Consider the following 26,828-nt stretch of genomic DNA (forward strand, 5'->3'; position numbering starts at 1 on the left):
TGGGAATTACTAGTCACGTCTTACAAAGGAAGACACTGGGGCACAAATTGCCATATGATTAGTTAGTGGTCTGGAATAGTGTCCTTTGTATGTCTGTCTTCTTTGTATGATACATATTTCTTTGCTTTGCTTAGTGGTATTTTTTTTTAATTTTTTTTAATGTTTACTTATTTTTGAGACAGAGCATGAACAGGGGAGGGTCAGAGAGAGAGGGAGACACAGAATCCGAAGCAGGCTCCAGGCTCCGAGCTGTCAGCACGGGGCTCAAACTCACGGACCAGGAGATCATGACCTGAGCCGAAGTCTGACGCTCAACCGACTAAGCCACCCAGGCACCCATGCTTAGTGGTATTTTTTAACCAACACTTTCTTGAGTAATGAGTCCCATTAGGCAAGGCCAAGTGCCACACAGATGGTCCTACTATTTTACCTATCTATTCAAATCTGACTGCCCTAAAAGGCCCAAGTCACACATCACCTCTCTCATATCCCTTCCTCTACCTTGCTATCTTTTGAATACTTTTTGTTAACCTGTAGTCCAGACAGCATCATGTGACACATAATTTAATATAGCAATGTCTTGTGTTTGCTTTCTACTTTGTCTCTCTGTGCAACTCTAGCCTCTCAGCTAGTCTGTAAACTATTCTGCGAGCTGTATGAAGGCAGGAATTATGCTTCTAAAGTCCTGTTCTTGTGGTTAGGACCATAGATTGTGAATTCGAATGAACAGGTTCGAATAATGGTTCTGCTTCTGAGATCCTGGGAAGACCACCTAACCTTCCTGAGCCTCTGTTCCCCCTACCCTCTGCCTACAAAGCAGAGATAGTAATATGCCTGCTCACAGGTTTGCTGTGAACATTAAATAAATGAACGTATTCAAAGTATTTAAAATAATACTAGATACATAGTAAGCACTACATGTGCTTGGCATTGTTATTTTTATGCCCCTTAGCACATGAGACGGAGTACAAAGCTGATACTTGTTAATGCTTCTGAGTGGAGTTATTTGAATTAGCAGAAGACTTTTATTTAAGTCTTTTATTTTAAATAATAAACTTCTGAGATGCAAAGCTAAACTTATCGAGATTGAAATTCTTCAGACAAATGAGTCTAGGCAAGCCTAAGAAACAATTTATCACAAAAATAAAACTGCCCACAACACCACATTCCACACAAAATAACAGCTCTCATCATTCTTCTGCATTTCTACATTACACAAAGAAAGCATTTCCTTGATTTTACCCCCTTTAAGCACCACAACACCGGAGAGGTTAGCAAGTCAAGGATGAGGGCTCTTACTTTATAGATGACAACACTGAGGTACTGGAAGTCAAGAGGTTGGACCACATCATTGAGAAAGTTTTTTATGGGAGGCAGGAACAGAACTCAGCAATCCTGCTCCTGGATGAACACCTGTGCTCAGGGCTAGCCAGTCACAACACACTGCAACGACCATGATCTCCCTTGGCCCTCATAGTGACTTGCTGAGCTTCTCAGAAAAGGCATCACAATCCCTATTTTGCAGGTGAGAACACCATAACTGGGGGGGAGGGGGGGGGGGCGGGGTGGTGGCTAAGAAGTGACAGAGGCTGGGCCAAAGCCCAAACCCCTGATCATAACACTGTGTTCCTCCACTTCCCCGCAGCACCCAACCACAGTGTTCAGTAATGAGAAGGAGGTGCTGCAGCATGGTGCTTACGAGGTGGGTTCTGGCCTCATACCAACCTCAGTCTGGATCCCATCTCACCACATTCCCCGATCTTTTTTCATCTATAAGATGAAGATGATACCAGGTACTTTTCTCATAAGGTTGAAAGACAATTAAACTAGACAGGCTACGCAGATACTTGAAACAGTACCTGGCAAATATTAAGGACTCAGCCAATATCGATGGGGGAAACACTTCTCACTCATCATGACTCCATGGGCAGGGACTTCAGCTACACCACTGTTCCTGGCCTCTCTTCCCACTCTCACTTACCCTTCCCAAGAGAAAGGAGAGTTTTATCAGGGTGTATTCGGAAGAGTCCTTTGGGTCCACTCTCGGCCATGCATGAGGCTCTGAAAAGAAGACTCCCATTCTGTTTAAGGGGAGGCCTGTGATTGGACAAACACACTGGTCTGAGAACATTCTCTTCAGGGGTGCAGAATTAAGATTTCCATTGTTGTCTCATTCCTAAGCCAAATCCCTCAACCTAACTTTCATCAATAATAGATAGGACATTTTGATATCCATTTTTTTCTGATTCTTACATCTATCTCTTAATTGGTTCAGACTTAGGGGAAGAAGGTAGGTACTATCCACTGACCCCATAAAATGCCAACAAATATTAGCTGCTGCCATGATTATCGGTATCATGTAAAAACTGTTTCTAAGCAGGAGTTCTAGAGATCTGCAGTTTCCCTGTATCCCATCCAATGGCTGGCAAAGTTCTACAGGGTTTGGCTGCTACATTCAGCAGTGATGACCAACAGCCTCAGCACCAAGAAGCCAGAGATGAAACTGACCAGAGTCTCCAACCCTTCCCAAAGTCAGATCTCAGGAATGCATTGAGGACAAAGCTGACTCAAGACATTTTCTCAGGACTTTCTTGTGCAAGTGGCCCACTAAGATTAGGAATCAAAGCCCAGCAAAATCTCTGCCACTTTCCCAATGTTCTGGTGGATGAGTTTCACCTTGGGTGTCTCCAAAACTTTGTCAGAGCATATGGGGAATACTAGGAGGGTGACTGGACATCCAGTCTATTTTGGTTCTCTAATTCTCCAGCAGCCTGGTGTCTGAGCTAAGAGAAATGTGACGGTGTCAGAGTACAAGAGAGCGCCAGTGGCAAGGGCTTCTACATGTCTATTTCTGGCTGTCCCCTGATGCTGTGTCATTGGAGGAGCTGTGACATCACAGCCTCTGCCTTTTTACAAGGGCCTGGCACTACAAGTGACTCATAGAGAATGTCAACTGTGGCTGCCAGCCTGGATCAATACACAGACTCGGGGAGTCACACAGAGTGACTTGTGCCGGGGTTGGGTAGGATCAGGAAGACAATCATAGACTATTAGGCCTAGAAGTGACCTTAATTGTCCTCTAGTAAAAACCCCATCTAAAGTCTCAGGCCCTGCCACAATATCTGTGATAAATGGGCCTCCAGATTCTGCTTACATATCTCCAAGGACATTGAGCTCATTATCTTCCAAGGCAGCTATATTAGGATGATTTGAGCCACAAGTAACAGCATATTTAAGCAATACAAATTTTAACATCTCACTTAACAAGAAATCTGAAGGAAAGTGGCAGGATGGTTGGTTAGTGGCTCAGTAGAGTCACCAAGGTCCAAGGCCTTTTCCATCTTGCAGGAAATCAGTGATGGTTTTCTTCACTGGCTCAATTATCTTTTTTTCATCTGATACTATCAAAGCAAAGAGAAACGTGGCACACACCAGAGGCTTTCTTCCTCATGTGTTTCTCCCTTTTCATCAAAGTGGAAAACCTTCCCCAGGCCCCAGAAGACTTCCTGAGCCTCTCATAGGTCAGAAAAGGATTTCAGACCCACTCCTAAACCGATCACTGGCAGAAGGGTATAGGATTGACAAACTGGCCTTGAACAGTTACGGACCATACCTTGGAGTTGGACCCACTGCTACTAAACTAAGGATAGTTTTATAAGCAAAGAAAAAGGGAAAATGGCTATTAGGCACAGGCATTCAATTATATCTGCTAGAGTAGCCTGACCTGTGTTGAATTATTTCAAAGTATTATAGAGTATTGAGTTTGAAACTGCTTAACACCACATTTCCTCAGCCATTGGGTCTAGATCTACTCTGATGCCTCATAGAATAAACATGTTTCCAAATGGTAACTAACCTAAAGCATATGTGAAAATTGACTGTTCTAGAAAGTCTTCAGTTTTCTGAACTCTTCACTGGGAGACAGCATAGTACAGAGTTCTAAAGCCAGACAGCCTGGGTTCAACTCCCAGCTGTCCTACTTAATAGCTGGATGATCCCAGGAAAGTAACTTTAACCTCTTTGTACCCAGTCCCTCATTGGACAATGAATACAATAACAGTGTTTACCTCATAGGGTTTCTGTAGAGATTAGTGAGTATACATAAGCACTTAGAACAGTGCCTGGCACATAGTTGGTACATTCAAGTGTCTATTATTGTAGGGTCAGTTTTAATTTTTTGATCACTTTATTTTGTCAGCAATCTGTTTTTCTGCATCTCAGTTAAAAAGTCAAAGCAAGGACTCAAATCTAGATTTCTCAGTATACGCCCGATATTCTCTCCATGGCTGCCTCAGAGAAAGTTGAATAACAACAATGATCTTTAATTCACGGTTGCTAAACCATGTCTTCAATATGTGCAGTTGAGTTTTTTGAACTTGGATAAAAGGCTTACATTTAATTTGATCTCACTTCACGCAAACACCGGAGGACTCAAAGTGTGTCTGTGACTCTAAGAAGGGGAAATAAAGAGTACAAAAACCTTAAACTCACCAGGCAAGATTGTTCTCCCATCCCTAGGACCACCTTCCTGAGACTCTCCAATTCCACCACTAGGATTTACCCATTACCGAGCCTGGTCTTTCAGCCCCCTATCAGCCCTGTGGGCCTAGAGCAGTGTCGTGAGATGAATTATGTCCCCTCAAAATTCACAAGGTCTAACCCCCTGTACTTCAGAATGAAACTCTTTGGAGACAGGTCTTTCTGGGACTTCCAGGCTCCAGAACTATCAGAAATAAATGTCTACTATGTAAGCCATTTGCTCTGTGATATTTTGTTATAGAAGCTCTGGCAAATGAATACAGGCAGCCTGATTGGTTTCTGGCCTTGTTATTAAAAACCCTGCTTAGGATGCACCACGGACACGTCGTCCTCCACTTTCACCACACCTACTACAACCTTCTTCATCCTCTCCTTGTCCGTCTCTTCTTTAATCATCTAGAGCAACTTCAACAGCCATTTGTCTGCCTGGCTGTGCCTGCTTTCCTCATCGGGGTGCCCTCGTGTGCTGAGTAATTGTGGGAAAGTCACTCTAACCTATTTGTACCAACAAAGAGATCCACACCAGTGCAGATGTGCTCGTCAAATAATCTACAACAGAATCACTAGGTGTATTCCTGGGCCCTACAGATCTAGCAAAAGAAAATATATTAGCTAGCTTCCCAGGTGATTCTTATCGACCTTCCCAAACACTTACCTGTTACTAACAATTTGTTACTTTCCTGACTGGCTTTGAAAATCACAAACTGGAATAAGGAGAGAAACTTGCTACGGGGACTTGGAAAAGTCATGTTCCTCTTCTGGACCTCAGTTTGCTCTTCCTATGCATCAAGGAAGGTGAAGCCCAAGTTCCCTTCTTGGTCTGTTACTTCTCTAACTGGAAGCAGGTTTGGGTTAGAAATAGAATATTATATCAGCCTGATATTAACCAACTTTCAAATCCCAATGGTTAAACTAAGACAACACACTTTGATGTGAGAACTAGTGCTACCACATAATTTAGAAGGGCAACAATCAAAACCAGACAGAGGAATTTATTGGCCCACGATCCAAACAATAGGACAAAATTTGGCCAACAGACAGTCCTTCACAAACTATCTAAACACCTCTAAGGCCTGCTACTCCAGGAAGCCCACCTGGACTAAGTAATGCAGAAGGATGATCTTCCTGTTCCCACCCTAGTGACCTAGGAGTGACCAAAACAGCAGAAGAGTGTCACCAGGCCATATGGCTGCCTTTGACCATAAACATCTGGGGATAGGGAAGGAGAGAGAGACTTGACTGTAGGTCCTAAAAAAGATTCCTCTGATTCGATCAGTTGGACCAGCATTGGTTCTAACACCTGGTGTTCAACACCCAGGCAACCCCCGGTGGCAGAGAATGTAGCCAAGCTCTGGCAATCAGTCCTCCTGGCCTTTATGTGAAAATCGGCCAAGGGTCTGTCTAACTGGGTGGGAGAGGAGTGGGATACAGAGGACAGTAAGGAGTGAAAGACAGTAGATAGAACAGGGGTGGGGATGGGGGATTTTATAAAGTATAGGGAAAAAAAGTCTTTGGGACCTGCCAGCTTCCCTGGGTCAGTCAGCTGTGCTGTCAGACCCTGTCACCAGCTTTGGACCAGCTTGGTCTTGTTCCAGTCCTGAATATACTGTATAATTTTAAATCACTTTGTATTTGTCAGCCTAAAAGCAAGGGACCTTTTGCCTTTGCACACAAAATGAATGAAAAATGCATTTGTGCCACCATTAAATTTAAAATATCTTACAAGATATAAAATATGGAGGGACAGTCTGCTCCAAGGGAGGACTATTACTCCGAAATATTAAAACTCAGGCTCTATTTCTAGCTTGTTTATTAATTTATCATTAATATATTCATCTATTTGTTCATTCAGCCAACATACATTTATTAAGAGCTCTCTGTGTGCTAGGCATCATGTTAAATGCAAAGGATAGTACAGTAAACAAGACCAACACAGTTCATCCCCTCAAGGAGCTCCTCATCCAGTGGAAGGGAAAGATGATAAGCAAAATGTGAATAAATGATTACAGAGTTTCAATTTTTATAAGTGCTGTGGAGGAGACATATAAGCTGCCGTGAAAATGTTTGACTTGTACTTTTTCTATGCAGAATCGGGCAAGGTTTTCCTGAGGTCTGAATTGGCTCTGCCACTGGATCATATGTATGACTATTCTACTGGGCAAGTTCCTTCAGACTTATTAGGCCTCAGTTTACCTATCTGTAAAATAGCAAGGCTGCATTCATGAACGTGACTGTCTCTTCATTACATCATGATCCTTGTATGTTTACTACGCTGATGCTTGTACCTGTGAGTATATACAAATAAAGTGTGGGTATATATAATCCATTATAAAATGGATTTAAGGAAACTGCCACAGAAAACAAGGTGACCTTTCTCAGTACAGAGACCACTGAGGCAATAGCTCTCCCCAGAGAACAATTTCTCTCCCTGGAACCTGGTCAAATGCATCACTCCAGCTCCCGACAGGGCCATCTCTGGGTTGGCGGCTTGCAAATTTTCTTCCCCCAGCCAAAAGCATATTTCACCGGCATGCAGGCAGGAGTGACAGAATGGGGTTAGGACGTGGAGAAGAGTGACATGGTTTTTTTCATCTGAGGCACTGCAGGGGAGGAGACGGCAAGGAGCCAACGTTGGTAGCTCTCTGGCATGAGGCAAACAAGGATGCCTATGTGAAGGGCAACACTGGGGTTTGTCAGGAGGAGAGGGGTTCAGAGTCTGGAAAGGGACTGACTCAGGAAACTCACACGTGAGATCCAGCCTTGCAATGAAATTTCTATGTAATTTTAATCAAGACATGGACTTTCTCTGGGCCTCGGGTACCTCTTAAATAATTAACCATTTCCTCTAACTACCTGGATGATATTAACATGAGGATACGAGTTATATGATAAACGCGTTAGAGAGATAAACAATGACTTTAGACAGCCATCTCTTTTTCCCTTTAGCAAAGATACAGCCAAAGTTTTGCTACATGGGCCACCTTCAGTAAAGAGCCATACAGTAGGGAAAAATCAACGTCTCTCAAGACAGCTATGATAACGCATACTAAGGCGTTTCGTAAACTGTAAAGCACCATGTTCGTGTAAGTTACCATTACTTCTTAACTGGGCAGATGGATGCATAGATGAGTAATTGAAGAGGTGGATGATATGGCGATACAAAAGTCACAAACAAGCACATTCTCCATCGTCTAACAGAGTGTATGAAAAGACCTCTGTAACTCTTGCTATGGAGAAATCTAAAATAAACTGGCTCTCTATAAACCCAAGTGACACATGAGTTGGGATGTGATCAAGGATTCTTTTTTTTAAGTTTGGTTTATTTATTTGGGGGTGGGGGGGGAGGGCAGTGAGAGAGGGAGAGAGAGAATTCCAAGCAGGCTCCACTCTGTCAGAGCAGAGCCCAATACAGGGCTTGAACTCACCAACCATGAGATCATGACCTGAGCTGAAACCAAGAGTCGGATGTTCAACTGACTGAGCCACCCAAGTGTCCCTATGATAATGGTATTTAAATGCCAATAATTTGAGTGAATGGTGCAGAGCATTTTAATACATATCAAACCATGTGGTATTCACAAGATAATCAGCTCAGAATGGTGTTATTATTCCTTTTTGCAGATGTGAAGACTGAGCCAACAAACATTAATGGTTTGACTACTAATCACAAGGTTTTAGAGAAAGAAGGAAGAAAAGAGTAGGTCTTCTTGCTTCAAAACCAGGGCTCCCTCAAAGGCAATCCATGGAATGGGAGAAAATGTTTGCAAATCTTATCTCTAGTAAGCGGTTAATATCCAAAATATATAAGGAACTCCTACAACTCAATAGTGAAAAAACAAATAACCCAATTTAAAAATGGGCAAAGGCCATTTCCCAAAGGCCACAGGTATATGAAGAAGGTCAACACTAATCATCAGGGAAATGCAAGGCAAAACCATAATCAGATATCACTTCATACATGTTATAATAGCCATTAACAGAAAAACAAAAGTAACGAGTGTTTTTAAGGATGGGGAGAAAAGGAAATCCTTGTGCATGATTGGTAGGAATATAAAATGGTACAGCTACTATTAAAAACAGTATGGTGGGGTGCCTGGGTGGCTCGGTCGGTTAAGCGTCCGACTTCGGCTCAGGTCATGATCTCACGGTCTGTGAGTTCAAGCCCCGCGTCGGACTCTGTGCTGACCGCTCAGAGCCTGGAGCCTGTTTCAGATTCCGTGTCTCCCTCTCTCTCTGCCACTCCCCTGTTCATGCTCTGTCTCTCTCTGTCTCAAAAATAAATAAACGTTAAAAAAATTAAAAAAAAAACAGTATGGAGATTCTTCAGAAAATTAAAAATAGATCTACCATAAGATCCAACAATCCCAATTCTGGGTATTTATCCAAAAGAACTGAACACGGGTCTTGAGATATTTGCACTCTCATGTTCATAACAATAGCCAAGAACTAGAAACAACTCAAATGTCCATCCAGAAATGAGTGGATGAAGAAAATGTGGTAAATACATGTAATGAAATAGTATTCAGCTATAAAGGAAAGAAATCTTGTCATACACTGCAGCACAGATGAACTTCGAGGACATTATGCTAAGTGAAATAAGCCAGTCTCCAGAAGGACAAATACCACATGATTCCACTTTATGAGGTATATAAAGAAGTCAAACTCACTGAGGCAGAAAGTAGAATGGTGACTGCCAGTGGCTGGGAGGAAGGAGAAATGGGGAGATGATGTTCAGTGCATATAAAGTTTCAGTTATGCAAGATGCAAAGTTACAAAGATCTGTACAACATTGTATTTATAGCTAACAATACCTTAATGGTCACTCTAAAATTTAAGAGAGTAGATATCATGTGCTTTTTACCACACTTAAAAAAACAGCAACAAGGGGCACCTGGGTGGCTCAGTCGGTTGAGCGGCCGACTTTGGCTCAGGTCATGATCTCGCGGTCCGTGGGTTCGAGCCCCGCGTCGGGCTCTGTGCTGACAGCTCAGAGCCTGGAGCCTGTTTCAGATTCTGTGTCTCCCTCTCTCTGACCCTCCCCCGTTCATGCTCTGTCTCTCTCTGTCTCAAAAATAAACAAAACAAAACAAAACAAAGCAAAACAAAACAAAACAAAAAAACAGCAACAAAACGAACAACAAAGAGGCACCTGGGTGGCTTAGTTAGTTAAGCATCTGACTTCAGCTCAGGTCATGATCTCACAGTTCATGAGTTTGAGCCCCATACTGGGCTCTGTACTGACAGCTCAGAGCCTAGAGCCTGCTTCAGATTCTCTCTCTCTCTCTCTCTCTCTCTCTCTCTCTCTCTCTCTCTCTCCCTCCTCTGTTCCTCCTCTGCTCATGCTCTCTCTCTCTCTCTCAAGAATAAACATTAAAAAAAAATAAAAACAAACAAACAAAATAAAACAAGGTTCTCTCCACTGCTGTTCTCATTGTTGCGATCAATCGATCAATTACCCACATTTGGTTAGGTCTTGTGTTAACGTACAATGCCTATCTTGGCAAGCAACAACAACAATAACAAAAGCTATCTTTCTTAGAATTCTAGAGCCAAAAATTGCAATTGCCATGCTTTCAGAAATGCAATTATAACCCACCAACACTAGAAAAAACTTAGAGACAGGCTAATTTCCCATGTGACCAGTGAGAAACCTGAGAACCAAAGCTGGCAGGACTTGAAAAAGGCCCGATAACAAATTGGTAAGTTAAATAATAACTGAGCTTTCATTCCTAGACCAATATTTTGCCTAGGGAAGTTGTTTAGAACCTAGTTACATTTTAAGACCACTTGGGAAAATAGATTATAAATGCCTGGATCCTAGCAGAGCTACTGAATCCAAAATCTCTAGGGGTGGGCCAAGAACTAATATTTAAAAAGCTTCCCTGGTGATTCTGATCTAGGCAGTCTTCCAACTGTTGTTCATCATTCTGGTCAACCCAAACCCTTGGTTTATATCTAGTATGTTCTATCTAATGGAAAACAAAAGGCACTTTAGTCTAGCTGATGTAAATCAATCTTGAGATGGCCTACCTAAAAGGACAGGGAAGGATTCTCTCACATCAACATCAGTTCTGTTTTGAAAGTAATTGGATAGTCATGAGTTCATCAATGGTTGAATATTCCTTCTCTGTGAAATAACTATGAATGATTTTTCTCTGAGGATATCCTCTATCTGTACAGCTCCAAAATGACATTTCTCAAGTTGAGCTCCAAACTTCAGGCTTTTTGGAATGGAAGATTCATCATTTTCACTCCATTTGCCTCAACGAATTAGGATCGTGAGCAGCTCGCTGGCAAAAAAAAAAAACCAGAGGCCTCAGAAGGGCCCACGGCAGTGAAAGGCGAGGCCCACAGGTTGTTTCCACTAATGCCATGAGAGTATGAGGGAAGGGAATACCGAAGCCTGTTAGGGTCACTCGGTGATCAAAAATTAATTAAGAAGAAAAATCTCCATTTGTTTACTCTGGGCTCTGTCCACGTGTTATACCCCTCATTCCCTCAGTGTGTCATTTCCTATAATGTGTCTTCACCGTGTTTTCTAGTTATGCACATGGCCCCAGCCATAGCGGCCAGTAAGTGATGAAGCTGTAGTCCAACCACAGGGCCCTGTGACCACAAAGCTTGGGTTCCCTTAACCACTATGCTATGACGGGTCCCAGTAGGAAATGCCTGTATCTCAGGTATTGCCTCTGTCCCCAAAGAGCTAAGAGTTCAGGTGGGAGACAAGGCACGGACACAGAAAAAGTATCCTGTTTGAAAGGCTGCTAAAATATAAAGAACATGTATTTTATCATTCATATAATATTAATCACTGCTCTTCCTTGACTTTTGTGCTTTTTTATATTTTGCATGAAGTGTTAGTAAAATTAGTGTAGTTGTTATGAATTCAGACTCTGGTATCTAATAGTCTGATTTGAAACATGGCTCTTTTACCATGAACTACAGATCTAAATTCTTTCTGCAAAAACCTTTAGGGGCAAAAAGCAACATTAGCTTGACTCCAGGATCCTGTAAGTCTTCTTTAACATATGAAAATCCTTTTTGGAAACTTCCTTTATCTCAACCCACCTTCCTCCCTAACTTAAAACTACATAATCAATCGTTCCTCACAATCCCAGTGCAGCTCTCTCTGCCCACGGGTGGGCTTTAATAAAAAGCTATGCTTTAATAATAATAATAATAAACCACCTATTTGCACCAGAAAAAAAAATGCCTTTAGGGGCAGATGTATTTCTAAATATCAGATATGCGCAGCTGGAGGGGCACAGGGTTAGGAAAATAATATACAAATATAACGCCTCCCTAACCCTAGCAAGGTCTAGAGCAGTACTCAAACATTAAACAAAAATATTTCTGCAGCAAAACATATGAATGTGAACAATAAGTAAAATAAATAATTATAGTCTAATGTCAGGTCAGATCAAGCTTTGCCACAAAATCAGTACGTGTCAGATCAGGCTTTGCTGACAAATTTAAGAAAAAAATAACTTTTCATTTCAAATCCATTTCAATTTAACTAACTGAACCTATAGCTGTTAACAACGAGAAATTTAACTAATTTCTTTCTATTTATGTTTCCATTTGTAAATGAAAATAATATATGTGCATACTTCACAAGGCTTTGTTTGGATTGAATGAATTAATGCAAGTAAGTCACTTAATCATTCATAGAAAATACTCGCAAATACTAACTATTGTCATTTTTATTATCCCTTATGTCTCTTCTGTTTCTGGTATTCATGAGTCTAAATAATCAAACAATATTTAAATAAAGTTCAAGTTCACTGCAGAAGAGATTTCATGATGCATGGTCTTATGGAGTAACTGCCATAAGAATTTATAGAACTAAATTTCTGTGGCACCTCGTAATAGAAAGTTGAACACCATAAAATGGGATAGCCAAAAGAAGGTTTCATAGAAGAATCAAGATTTACGGTAACCTCAAAAGCAAGTGGGGTTTTGATAGCTAATAAGGAAGGGAATGCCATTAGTTAAAAAGTGGCAAGAGAGGGGCACCTGGGTGGCTCAATCCATTAAGTGTCCAACTTCGGCTCAGGTCATGTTCTCACGGTTTGTGGGTTCGAGCCCCATGTCGGGCCCTGTGCTGACAACTCAGAGCCTGGAGCCTGCTTCAGATTCTGTGTGTCTCTCTCTCCCTCTCTGCCCCTCCCCTGCTTGTACTCTGTCTCTCTTTCTCAAAAAAATAAATGTTAAAAAAAAATTTTAAAAACATAAATAAAAAGTGTCAAGAGAATACTTATAGTAAGACTTGGCTTTGCATATCACTTGAGCATATTCATATGTGTGAGATGAGATGAGCCTTTTAACCTCCCTGAGCCTTATTTTCTCCTCTTTAAAGAAAGGAGGGTAAAGATATCTATCGTTCAAAATTATTCAGAGGCTTGGAAATTATGAACGTAAAACAACAGAACAATGGCTAGTAAGTCTTCCATAACACTAGGCATTAGAGGAAAACAAACAGATTTCAAGTAAAAGTAAAGAAGACCTTTCTTACAGCCAGAGCTTCTCAACAAGTGTGGAGACTTCCATAGCCGCAGGTGTTTGAGAACCAACATCTCACATGTTTGAGTAGGGATTACGGTTTGGGGACATGACAAGACAGATGCCGTCCACTCTCATCCTTTCCAGTGCTGAAACTTTATCATTAGAGATTATGATGAGTTATTCTAGAGTTCATCTTAATTCAGGTTTTCCTTGTAAAATGGGGAACTCTAGGCCCTGAAGTTGGTAGTCCAACTCAGTCGAGATGGACGACAAAAGAGAGTTACATAGGTTGGATGAAACTTGAATGCCAGGATGAGGATTTGGCTCCCAATGGAAATAAGGGTAACATACTATCGAGGTCTCTCTTCCTCTGCAGGTTGCCTGTACCATCAATCAAAAACATATTCTGCCTCCGTGTAGCAATGAAATTAGAGTTCTTTTACTGTTTCTCTCTTTGCTGCTCCTCTCCTCAGTGTTCTCCTTCCTTTCTCTTCCTCTGTTCTTCATCTGCATTCCCACTGTCATTTTCTTCAATGTACATCTCAACATGATCATCAACCCCAGGTGGTGTGCAGGAGGCCAAGAGCTGTAAGTAACGAGGGGCAACATGGAAGCTCATCCTTCCTTGTGCATCTGAACGTCCTCTCAACTCCTTGGAGGAAAGGTCCCAAACAAACCCAAGCTATTATTACCACCAACTGCCATACAGTAGGGAGCATATAATTGGTGCCAAATAAATAATTCCCCTTGGCAAGTCAATAGAGCGAGAGTGTGACTAGCCAGCAGCCTGGCTGGGACACAGGTTACACTGACACAGAGCTTTAGAAGGAACCATATATCAAAGTAATGGCCTAGTATGTCAATGAGCGACTCATGTCCTTTCAAGTAGGTGGTTTTAAATAATTCAAAATTCATCGAAGCTTTGCCAGGAACGAAAATCCACTCTCTGACTTGAAGAGTCAGATTTGTACCTGCTAAGAAATATTTGTGTTTAATTATTGAGTACTGCTCCAGACCTTGCTAGGGATAGAGGGTGCTGTATAATATTTGTATGTTACTTTTCTAACAAGGCTCACCATTATCAATATTTACTGTGATGGTAACCTCTGCTTACTTAGCTCTTGTCATCATCCACTAATGGGAAACTTGTGATAGTTTGAAAGTGGGAAGCCAATATCTGAAATGTCTGATATTAGTATTAATAAATATAATATTAGTATTCACTGAGCACTGTTTCACACCTATGTGAGAGGCAGTGCACTAAACACTTCACACGTATTGCCTAATTAAAATCTCGCAACAATCCCAGAAAGTCAGTAAAATACTTAAAATACTACAGCTGGTATTATTACGCCAATTTTACTATTGAAAATATGGAGGCTCCACAATATTGGTAAAATTTCCTAGGGCTAAATAGCTGGTAATTGTTGGAACAAGATCATTCTGACTCTAATTCAGCTGAAGTCATAAGCTAAAATGCCTCCTGTATACAAGCAAAGTTTATTAAACAAAACAGTATTAGGACATATTCAGAGGAAATGTTTAAAAAACCTTAAAGAAAATTATTTTTCACACATTCTCACACAAATTAGGTGCACTGCCCTTATACTTTTAATTATACGTTAACTCCATAACATTCCCATCTGTTACTTCGATGAGTTTAACTAAGGATACCCACTTATTTAGACTGGTGTTAGTAGGTAATAGAAAATTGCAAGTCTCTGTGTTTCCTAATTCGGGCTAGTCTTCTCATTTAGTGTGAAATTGCTCTAAAAATCTTTAGAAGAGGGAGAGTCCTGAAATTAAGTATATGATGTTAACTGCCTTAGAAAACTCTTCACAGGTCCGTGGAATGTATCCAATTTGAATTAGCTACCTCCAGATTCATGGGTCTCAACTGCTTCTTACTCTGATGTTCCTAAATCCACCAGACATAAACAAAGGTGATTTCCTGTTAACTCTCCAAGCTTCTATGAAGCCAATGATGGGGACCTATAAAATGGCTTTTTGGGTTTTGGTGTTTTTTTTGTTTTTTTTTTTTTTCATTAAAGTAGTGCTGGTATGTCCTTGTTCTGTGATTAGGAAAATGGCTACATCATGATGAAACCATGCATTAAACAAAGGGGCATTTCTTGCTAGTGTAAGAATTGAGAAAGGAAACCAGAATTAAGATCTGCCACCAAATGGCTAACTTCAGGCAAGTCTCTTTGCTTTCTCTAGGCCTGGATTTTTCCATACAAACAGGTGACATGTTTGACAGACACTTTGTGAATGAATGCTGGGATGAATGGACACATAAAGAATAAAGGTAGCTAATCTCCAATGTGCTATCAGCTCCTTATCTCAGGAAAACCAGGTTTCTTCCTCTGGCTGGAATAGTTTTTTCAGGACCATGGCTGCGGAAGAACCATGGTTGGCATTCAAAGAATGCGGAATGGATTTATTAGCCTGTGCCTGACTTTAACTTGGAGAAGGGTCTACAATTCCAAGGACTCCTATTCAGAGATTAAGAATTGTAATATCCTAGAATATCAGCATTGACACAGACAGCAGATCATTTAACCTAGCTTCATCATAACATTAGCATCTCCAAGGGGATCTTTGATGCTTTAAATCAAGGAAGAAATGGGCATTTCAAGGTTCCTGGCATGGCCACAGGCAGTCAATAGGATCTTTTTACTCCTAGTGAGATGATACAACCTACAAACCACTTTATTTCTATGTGGAAGGCTAGACTCATTCCTCTCCTAGGGCAAATGCCTGAGAAAGTTGCTTCAGCTTTGCTTTTGATCTGGCCCAGTTTAGAAGATGAATCAGCAGCTTTCCAAAGGCTATGGAAAAGCAGCTCCAATTTAAATCTTCCTCCACACCAGTCCCTGTTGGATGAGTCTCGCTCCCCAGGCTGAGGAGTCTTTGCAGAAAGTCTGACTTGATGGAACTTGCAGCTCGAATTTCCAGTCTCGATGACTTAGCCCTCATTTCTCAATGAGCAATCAATTTGAGTCAATTACAACTGGCCTCTGCCCAGAAGCTAGGCTTCTGGGAGGATCAGGCCTCAATAGGATAAAAAGCAAATGGAAAATGAAGTTCACAGAATCTACCTTGGTGAAATAAAACTGCCACTGTTTGAGGCTTTTAAATCACTCCTGAACAGTCATGGGTTAGTTGGCTTTAATACAAATATCATGTTGCTCTGGTATTATTAAAATTCAGCTATAAAGAGGAAAAACAGACAAAAAATACATATCAAATACAAACACAGGACTTGTAAATTTTAAGTAGGAAAAGGAAAACCTTTAAGATAGTTTGTCGCTACTTACATTCTTGTATACATGCCTGTGTGCGTTCACTCATCCATTCCATATATACTCACACCAAATATTGTGCTAAGACCAAGGGATATTTAAAGAAAGTTTCTGCCCTCAAGAAGCTTACAGTCTATAGAGTTGGATGAGTAAACATATTAAAATACAATGACAGCAATTCCCTTAACCCCCTTTCCCCTTAAGGGGGAAAAGGGAATTGCTGTCATTGTATTTTAATTTTCCACTAAAGGTGACATATGCTTTTAATTATTCTTCTCTCTACCTCCACAACTAATTCCCCAGTGCAACCTCTCTCATCTTTTGTCTGGATCACTAAAATACTTCCCTGGGTTTGCTATCATTTCAATCCTAATAATCCATTGTGCACAAATAGCCAGAATAAGCATCTGATCCTTTAAAAATATGTATGAAACCGTATTACTTTGCTGCTTAAAATGAGTAGGTTCCTGACGCACTTAGAATTGACAGCCTTCAATGTTCTAGACGGTTTTAACCTTAATCAATTTCATCCTGTCCTACACAGTCACTTGCCCATAAGGCACCAACTACACTGCCCTCGTTCTGTTTTTTCATTGTCCTAAATCTTTGCATGACTTGCTCCTTCTTGTCATGCAAGTTTGGGCTTAAATGTCACATGCTCAGAGGTGGTCTTTCTTTTTTTTTAATGTTTGTTTATTTTTGAGAAAGACAGACAGAGCACAAGTGGGGTAGGGGCAGAGAGAGAGGGAGACACAGAATCCAAAGCAGGCTTCAGGCTCTGAGCTGTCAGCACAGAACCCAATGCAGGGCTTGAACTCATGAACCGTGAAATCATGACCTGAGCTGAAGCCAGATGCTTAACTGACTGAGCCACCCAGGTGCCCCTTTTTTTGTCTGTTTTAATGTTAGAGGTGGTCTTTCTTGACCATAACATTGATATTTGCCCTCTTCATCATCATGTTTGATTCTCTTTATGAAACCTACCTAATATACTTTTATTTGTGGATTGTCTGTCTCTAGGAGAACAGGGACCTTGTCTCTCTTGCTCACCATTCCATTTACAGTGATTAGAAAAGCACCTGGCAAATAGAATGGCAAAGGTAAGCTTAATAAAGGCAGAGAGTATGTCTATCTTGCTGTAGCTAATCCCCAACGGCAATACTGTAAGTGGTCCAAAAGTATTAGCTGAATGAAGTTTCTGAGAAAGATTCTTCATCCAAGATGATGGGTCACAAGCATGAAAGGCTTTCTGTGTGGCATGGACCCCTCATCCAAGATGGCTGATCAATAAGCATGGACAAAACATTTTGCTCATAATAGATTCAAAGAGAATAAAGACAGGGGCGCCTGGGTGGCGCAGTCGGTTAAGCGTCCGACTTCAGCCAGGTCACGATCTCGCACTCCGTGAGTTCGAGCCCCGCGTCGGGCTCTGGGCTGATGGCTCAGAGCCTGGAGCCTGTTTCCGATTCTGTGTCTCCCTCTCTCTCTGCCCCTCCCCCGTTCATGCTCTGTCTCTCTCTGTCCCAAAAATAAATAAACGTTGAAAAAAAAAATTAAAAAAAAAAAAAAAAGAGAATAAAGACAGAGCAGAATCAATCATGTCTGTATTTCCTTGTAGTAATTTCTCGCCAAAAAAAAAAAATGTGTCTCATTAAGAATCATGTACTCTCATGGAAACATCATACCACCCTGAACGCACCCTATCTTGTCTGAAAGATCAAATATTCAATCCTCAAATTATTCCCTCCAACATGTATGAGTTTGCATTGTGTTTGCATGCATATAGACATAATGAATAAATCTGTTTGTGTTCAACCAAAAGAGGGAATATCTACACATGTAGGCAAAAAATCAGTTTCTGATAAAAATAACTGAGAAGTACCCATTATCCCAGCCAAATATAGGTATATATCTCCCTGCCCTCTCTTGGTGCCGTAATACCCATATTTCTTCATGACTCCAAATTATCACATTAAAAATCTCTCTTCTATGATGAAAAAAAAATTATACAGGAATATCCATAAAACTGATTCTTACCTTTGGATGGAAATTTTCAATTTATGAAGCGCTGACAAATGTATCGCCTCTTTTTATCCTTAGGCAGACTATCATTTCCATTCCACAAATGAGGAAACTGAGGTCTAGAGAGATTAAATGGCTTTTACAAAGTATAACAGTTGTTTTATAAAAAAAATCCAAGATCAAAACCTGGGTATTTTGGCTCAAAGGGGAGATCAAAGTATAGGACCCCAAACTGGTAAGTTTTGATCATAAAACAGTAACAGGACCTGGAAGCTGAGATGCTGTAGATGGTACAGCAGTGAGAGAGAAGTTTCTGTATATCCAAGCAATGGCCTTGTTGGAGAGAGAATTTGCCCAGACCTGGGTGAAAGGCTTCCAGTGGTCATTTCCTTTCCAGGGCATCTGGCCTCCCAGCTATTCCTTCTCCACTGGGATTAATCCATCACTAGACTCAGAGCCATTTTCCAAGTTATTAATCATTTGGGAGCAGTGCTGCCTCAGCAAGAACCCAGCAAGGTGACTGCTAAAAACCAAGAGAGGACAAAAGAAAACTAGAGATGGGCAGTGAGACAGCCAGCCAGAGGAACTCAAGACCAACACAGCAGCAGTCAGAGAGACACCGCAATAGAGGTGCCAGGGACTGACGTTTAAATAGAACAGAGAGCAAGTGAGCGCATAGGACCACTGAACAATTTAAAATCATAATTCATCAACTCCTTCCCTACCCAACCATCACTATAGTAAAATCCCTATTCTAGGTCTTGAAATTAGGCTATTCATTTCCAAACTGTGAAGTAAAGCCTTCAGTAGCTGATGAAGTTGGAAATCTCCTTACCTAAAAATGAGCTGAAAGCTATCTTTGAAGTCCATGCAGAAGGTGGTATAAATGTTCTACAGTCCATCTGCTGCCCTAGGTTGCAATCACATAGTATGTTCTGGCAGATTTGTCCAATGTTAAACTTCCCATTACCAATGGATAGCTAATGCTGAGATTCAGCACTAAATGACAAGGAGCCTGAGATTAAGAATTGGATCCCATTTGAGCCAGTCTGCCTACTCTGTCCCTTGATGGGGCACTGCCTCCCAACCCTAGTCTCCCACTCAGCCTGTGAGGGTGACCACAAGCTATACCTTGCTCCCACTAACAGACTAAAACCTAATCTCAGCTACAAATGACCAGACTTATCCCTGAAATTAGCCACAGATTTCCATCTAACCCTGGACACAGAATTAGCCTTAACCCCAACCAATTATGAGCCCTCATTGGCCATAGAGTGAGACCATTCATTAATTCTTATTCAACAACTATTAAAGTGCCTACTGTGTTCCAGGCTGTCTTCTGGGCAATGGGGATACAGCAATTAATGAAATATTCATGCAAGATAAACAGAGAAAAAAGTTGATTAATTACAATTTTTGTTATGTATTTACTGTGATGATTTAACTCCTGCATAAATTGTCTTCAGACCTCAGTCACAGATTGACTCATAACCCCCAGGCACAAACTGAGCCTTAATTCCAGCCACAGACTGAGCCAGAGCTGAGACGAGTATCTATGCCAACTAAAAATTTGGAGGAATTATAGAAAGAGCTTCTTAGAACCACTTGAGGCAATACTCGGATTAGATGCCCAATAAAGACCTGACAAGCTACAAAAGTAATCGTTCAGTGTGTGGTGATGTGCAGAAAAGCCAATAAAGTTTCACAATGATATTGAAACAGACAGACACACATGGAAACACACCCTAGTAGCATTGGCCAGGAGTGGGTGATAAAGTCTGCTGTGTGCACACTAATTATTACAGAGAATGACATGGAGGCAGAGGATACAGAAAACTAGGGGAGGCCAAGTAATGCCTGAAAAACTATCTAGAAAGGCGATGGGATTTGAAGGGCCAAAATAGGGAATAAAAAGAGGGATTTCATACAGAGATATCAGCATGTCAAGCTGTAGAGTGTAAAATGCTCACACTCTGTATAAAAGACAAGATAGACATGTTTGGATTAGAGGATACTATGGGATCAGGTGCATATGGAAGAGTGAGTGGGGTCATTTTATGGCCAGACTTACATGCCAGGCAGAGGCTCTCAACAGCAAGAGACTATGCTTATACATTCGGTTCAGTTTAGAAAACATTTATTAAGGATAAGCTATGAGCTTTTTTTCTTTTTGTATGCCCAGAACTTAATCTTTCAGCAATACACAATTGATATGGAAGGGACATGAACAAGAGGGGGCCAAGGAAGAGAAAAGGGCAAGAGAAGAAGATGAGAAGGTTCTGCTGACAATTCTTCATCAATGATGCCATGACAGTATGACCAAGGACTTGGAAAGCTCTCTAGAAATAGATCTCATTGACTGAACAACCTTGAGTTGTTTATGAGTGAACAGCAATTCTATAGCCTCCACATTGGAACTATCTGGAGTAGGCCTCCAACCCTACCCTGAATGTTCAGGAACACTAAAACAGTAGTTGAGCCTACAAGGTTGAGGGATAGAGGTTGAGAAATAAGTCTTACTCACTACTGAATTGAATCCAGTAGGGTGTAAAAACCAGGGAAAGGTCACTTACTAAGCTCCTTCCCCAGATTCCTTTAACTCCAAGAAACTCAAATTGAGTATTGTACCCACTGTCCCATTTGGCTCTGCCAAAGAGTCAAGTTATAGAGAAAAGAAGGAAAGGGATAAAAAAAAGAGAAACTAATTCACTGCGATTGGAATTAATCCCACTCGAAGCCTCAATCCATGTTAGCAGGTAATCCAGTTAGTACAGTTTTCATGGGGAGCTTGGATAAATCCTTTAGCCTCTTTCTGGAACCACAGGCCCCTGAACAGCTCAGCATTCATGAGGATATCCATCAATAATGCAGGAGATCTGGCACTTTTCAGGCTTATCAACATGTTAGCCCAAATCAAGACCCCACTCAGGGTCGGAGCCTTCCCAGACATCACTAGCCCTTGCTGAATCTCATCTTGATAGTTTTAGATTACCCAACCCAGCTCTTACACTTTTAATCTTGTACTTCTCAAAAGCAATTTTATGTGTACTTAAACTATTGTTCCCAACCAGAAATCCTTGAGATTAGGAATTGTGCTTTAGATATCTACAGACAGTCCACAGAAACACCCAGAATAGAGCTTGACACAGAGTAGGAGCTCAAAAAAAATATCCGCTAAAATGGGTTATTAATAACACTACCCTCTTAGAAACTAACTTCAATACATATACCAATAACATGGAGTTTGGGTACTGGCCTCACCCTTCTCTCTAGGTTACCATAATATGCTCTGCCACTATCTTGGGACTCATAATTTCACCTTATAAATGGGAATGCAAATTTGTGTATAATTCTATACTGTTCTGGGCAAAATCATGCAGATAAAATTCAACTCTAATATTTCCAATCTATGTTTAAATTTTTTTATTGTGGTAAATGTATATACCATAAAATTTAGCATTTTAACTTTTTTTAAGTTTATTTATTTGTATTCAGACAGAGACATAAAGAGTGAGTGAGGGAGAAGCAGAGAGAGAGGGGGGGAGAGAGAGAGAATCCCAAGCAGGCTCCACGCTGTTAGCACAGAACCTAATGTGGGGCTCAGTCCCACAAACAGTGAGATCATGACCTGAGCTGAAATACAGAGTCAGACACTTAACGGACTGAGCCTCCCAGGAGCACAACATCTTAACTGTCTTTAAGTGCATAATTCAGTGCCTTACCATTATCTATTTCCAAACTTCTTCATGATCCCAAACAGAAACTCTGTACCCATTAAACAATAATTCTTCATTCTTCTCTCCCCCCAGCCCTGGTAACTTCTTATTTCTGTGTCTATGAATTTGCCTATTCTAGGTACCTCATATCAGTGGAATCACAATATCTGTCTTTTGTATCTGGCCTATTTCAAAATTCATGAGGTTGGGAAAAATAAATCCCATGTCATAGCATGTATCTGAATTTCATTCCTTTTTCTGGCCAAATGATCCTCTATTGTATGTATATACAATACATGTACATTTTATTTACTGATCGATCTGTTGATAGAGATTTGGGTTGTTTCTCTCTTTTGGCTATTGTGAATCAAGCTACTATGAACATGGGTCTGTAAGTGTCTATTTAAGTCCCTAATTTTAATTATTTTGGGAATATACCTAGGAGTGAAATTGCTGGATCATGTGATAATTCTATGTTTACCTTTTTGAGGAAGTGATTTGCTTGCCACAGTAGCTGAACCATTTTACATTCTTACCAGCAATGCACAAGTATTCCACATCCTCTCCAACACTTGTTCATTTCTGGGTCTTTTGTTGTTGTTTTGTTTTGTTTTGTTTTTTATAATAGCCATCTTCATGGATGTGAAGTGCTATCTCATTATGGTTCTTATTTTTATTCTCTAATGATGAGTGATGTTGAACATCTTTTTCTGTACTTATTGTTCATTCACACATCTTCTTTGGAGAAATATCCATTCAAATTTGTTGCCCATTTTTAATTGGGTTATTTTGTTTCTGTTGTTAAGTTGTAGAAGTTCTTTATATTTTCTAGGTGTTAACCTTTTATCAGATATATAATTAGCAAATATTTTCTTCCATTCTGGTTGTCTTTCTAATCTGTTTTTTATGCTCTGTCTTTCTCTTCTTTGTATATGGCCCTCTTTTCCCCTTACAGATCACATATTCTCAATGTATTTATACTGGTCCGTGAATACCCAAGAGGCCCCAGAGAGCCTTCCCAATAGCATCAGTGCACCCTAATTCAGCTACTATTCTCTTTCATCCTCATCATGATCATCATGATTAACTATTAGCAGCTATCTCTTATTGTGACTTACAATGTGTCTGATACTCTAATATGAAGGTTAGGTACAATTTCTCTTTATAGCAACTAAGAGAGTCATGCTACCATTATTCCCATTGACAGATAAGAAAACAGATTCAAGTTAATAACACAACGAAGAGAACACATGTAGTGGAAGGTTTTCCAATTAATGTTAATCCATAGAAGCTCTCATATCAAAAGAGATTATATCAACTAATTTACACTAAAATGCTAAATGACATACCTCTAACCAGGCCATCACTATTAAAGGCCATGTATTTATCCAGTGGAATTCCTTTCATGGTGGACGTTTCAGGGACAAAGTCAGGGATATTTTAGAATAGTTGGTACATGTCAAATTATTATGGATAGGTAATTGCTTGTTCTGCTCATAAGCAAGGACAATTCTTACACAAGTCTCCTGATTACCTAACAGTTAAGGAAAAGAGTCCTCCTCCTTGACAAACTCAGTCAATGAACTATCTTCTGGTGAAAAAGCATTGAGCAATATAGAGTGTCTGAGAAGCTCTCAGATCTGCTTCTAACTGTGTGGCCTTAGTCATTTCAGATATTACACGGAAATTAGTGTTTAGCTGAATTTTTTTCCCCAACATCCATATGCTGAAGCCCCAGCCACCAATGTGATGGTATTTGGAGATGGATCTTTGAAAGTAAATTAGTGTTAGATGAGTTCATGAGGGTCAGGCCCTGGTCATGGGATTGATATCTCTCTTTTAAGAAGGAGAGATGCCAGAATTCTTTCTCTCCACATCAGGGAAAGGCCATATGAGGACATAGCAAGAGGGCAATCATCACCAAGCCAGTAGGAGATCTTACCAGAAACTCAATTGGCTAGAACCTTGATCTTGGACTTCTAGTCTCCCAAAAGGTGAGAAAATAAATTTCTCTTGTATAAGGCAACTGGTCTATGGTATTTTGTTATGGCAGCCCATGCTGATTAGTACATTAGCTATAGAATCTTCAATGTCTTTTACTAGGACTTATTTTTCTGTTAGATGACTATACAATGCCATTCCATCTATGGGTCACCTAATGTTACCTCATTTGCCTAGTAAGCAGTCCTACATTTGACAGAAGGATCAATGATTTAACACAGCCTAGTAAGCGAAGTCAGGAAGACACCATGTCTGCAAGCTGTGCGTATATTTTATCAACAGTGACATGAGTAAAATACCTGGGTCATTGCAATAACTTCCTTCTTTGGCTGTTGTATGGCCCAAACAAGCATAGAATGTGCCTACCACCAATGCACTGAGTTTTCCCCTGAAGTCATATGATTTTTTTTTCCTTCTTTACCCTAAATTCCTATCATATGCAGTGCTGCAGATTTGCAACTAAAACTAAAGGGTTTAAAGTCAGACGGTACCACTTGCAAGCTGGATAAGTTAGAGAAAGTCAATTATTCTCTCTTAGCCTTATTTTACTCATCAGGAAAACAGTAGTAACAATAACTGCTATTTGTTATTCTATTATGAGGGAAAACATAACAATTCACAGAGTAAAGAGAAGTTCTAATTCCATCAATAATAGATTAGCTTGTATTGAACTAACCCAGCTACAAATAATAAGTTGTGAATGAGATACTTTTTAAAAAACAAAACTATCTTAAGGCACTTAGAGTGATCAAAAGCAGGCAGTAACTGGAGTGTATTCTTTTTTTTTTTTAAGTTTATTTATTTATTTTGAGAGAGAGAGAGAGAGAGCTAGAGAGAGGCAGACAGAGGGAGAGACAGAATCTCAAGCAGGCTCCATGCTGTCAGCACAGAGCCCAACATGGGGCTTGAACTCATGAACCATGAGATCATGACCTGAGCAGAAATCTAGAGTTGAGACTAATAACCAACTCAACCACTCAACGCTCCTGGAGTATATTCTATCCATGAAAGCAGGAAGCCACAGGCTTAAGATCCATGTCTATTTTTTCCTGAGGACATCTCTGGTCCACATGGTGCAGACTACATTGTATTCATCCAGAAAGCTGCAGTCTTGTTGGCTAAAAGCATCAGAAGATTTCATTGCTACCAGAGTTGCTCAAAACTGATGAAAAAGATACAGGAAACCTATAGAGTGGGAAGCACAAAAACCTGAGTGTAAAGATTTCTCAAATCTTTGGCCTACTCCAGAATAGAGTGAAGACAGGTTCAGTGAGTTCAGCTGAAATCAACAGTGGAAGGCAACAGGCCTAACGTGGCATTTTAGCCACTGCCCAGTTCAGAGGAGACAGTTTTGGGGGGGTTAACCACGTTAGAAATGCTTGATAAACGCCTTGGGCTTTCCCTTAATGCTCCAGAAAAGCTGTAACACAGGGGAAAGATTCTGTCTCAGAATTAAGGGATTCTCATAAGGATTAAGAGCAAATGAGAAACATACATATTCTAAAGATGTATCAAATCAATCCTTCACAAGTTCAACATGATGACTCAGTAGCTTCCTAAGAGAGGGACAAGTTTTTTAAACATAAAGTATCTACAATGGGGTGCCTGGGTGGCTCAGTCAGTTGAGCATCCAACTTTGGCTCAGGTCATGATCTCATGGTCTGTGAGTTTGAGCACTGTGTCAGGCTCTGTGCTGACAGCTCGGAGCCTGGAGCCTGTTTCAGATTCTGTGTCTCCCTCTCTCTCTGCCCCTCCCCCGCTCATTCTCTCTCTCTCTCTCTCTCTCTCTCTCTCTCTCTCTCTCTCTCTCAAAAATAAACATTAAAAGAAAATTTTAAAAAAAGTATCTACAATGCATCATCCACAATATCCAATATTACTGTATGTGAGAAGAAAAGAAAAACACAACAAAAATCAAGGGAGAAGGCAAGTAATAGAAATAGACCCCCAGAGGGTCATAGATGTAATTATCAGCCATATTAGGAATGGGTTCAAAAAGTTAAATGAAAAAATACAGTTATAATGAATAAAGAGAGGGAATTAGCAAAAGGGAAATTTAAGTTATAAGAAAGAACCAAGTGGTAATTCTAGCAATAACACATGTAATGTTAGATATGAAATATTCCTTAAATGGAATTAACAGCAGAATGAAAACTACAGGCAAAGGGGTTAGCAAACTTGGAAGGAGATCAATAGAAATTACCCAATTTTAAGAAGAGAGGGAAAAGTATTTGGAAAAATGTGAACAGAGTTTCAATGACCTAAGCATCCTAATGTGTGTAATTAGAGACTCACAGGGATATGAAAGAGAAAAATGAATAAAATGTAACTAAAGAAATAATGGCTGAAAACTTTCCAAATACTGTGAAAAAGATCAAATCAGAGATAAAAATCACAGAAAACACCAAGTACAATTAATATAAAGAAAATCCTATATCAGAAATTCCTACAAGTGAAAGAGAAAGAGAAAGATCTTAAAAGCAACCAGAGACAAAAGGCTTATTAAATACAGAAGATAAAAATATTATGATGACTGATTTCTCCTCAAAGAGAACAGAAGCACTATAAGCCAATGCAATAGTGTATTTAAAGTTGAAAAAAATAAAATTGTTAATGTATAAATCTATATCCACTGAAAATATCCTTCAAAACTGAAGGTAAAATAAAACACATTATTCAGATAAATAGATGTTGGGAGAATGAATTACTAGTACATCTGTACATACAAGTGGTAAAGGAA

General features: G+C 40.2%; 1 long non-coding RNA gene across 1 annotated transcript in view; it reads right to left on the minus strand.

The window, feature by feature from the left end:
- The window catches only part of LOC125171669 (uncharacterized), a 145,623-nt gene that overhangs the window by 95,457 nt on the left and 23,338 nt on the right, over positions 1 to 26,828 (minus strand). Inside the window, exon 2 of the long non-coding RNA XR_007154411.1 lies at positions 18,387 to 18,490. This is a non-coding gene — a long non-coding RNA (uncharacterized LOC125171669). The remainder of the gene's footprint in view (positions 1 to 18,386; positions 18,491 to 26,828) is intronic.

This window comes from Prionailurus viverrinus, chromosome A1 (assembly GCF_022837055.1).
Source record: "Prionailurus viverrinus isolate Anna chromosome A1, UM_Priviv_1.0, whole genome shotgun sequence".
NCBI lineage: Eukaryota > Metazoa > Chordata > Mammalia > Carnivora > Felidae > Prionailurus > Prionailurus viverrinus.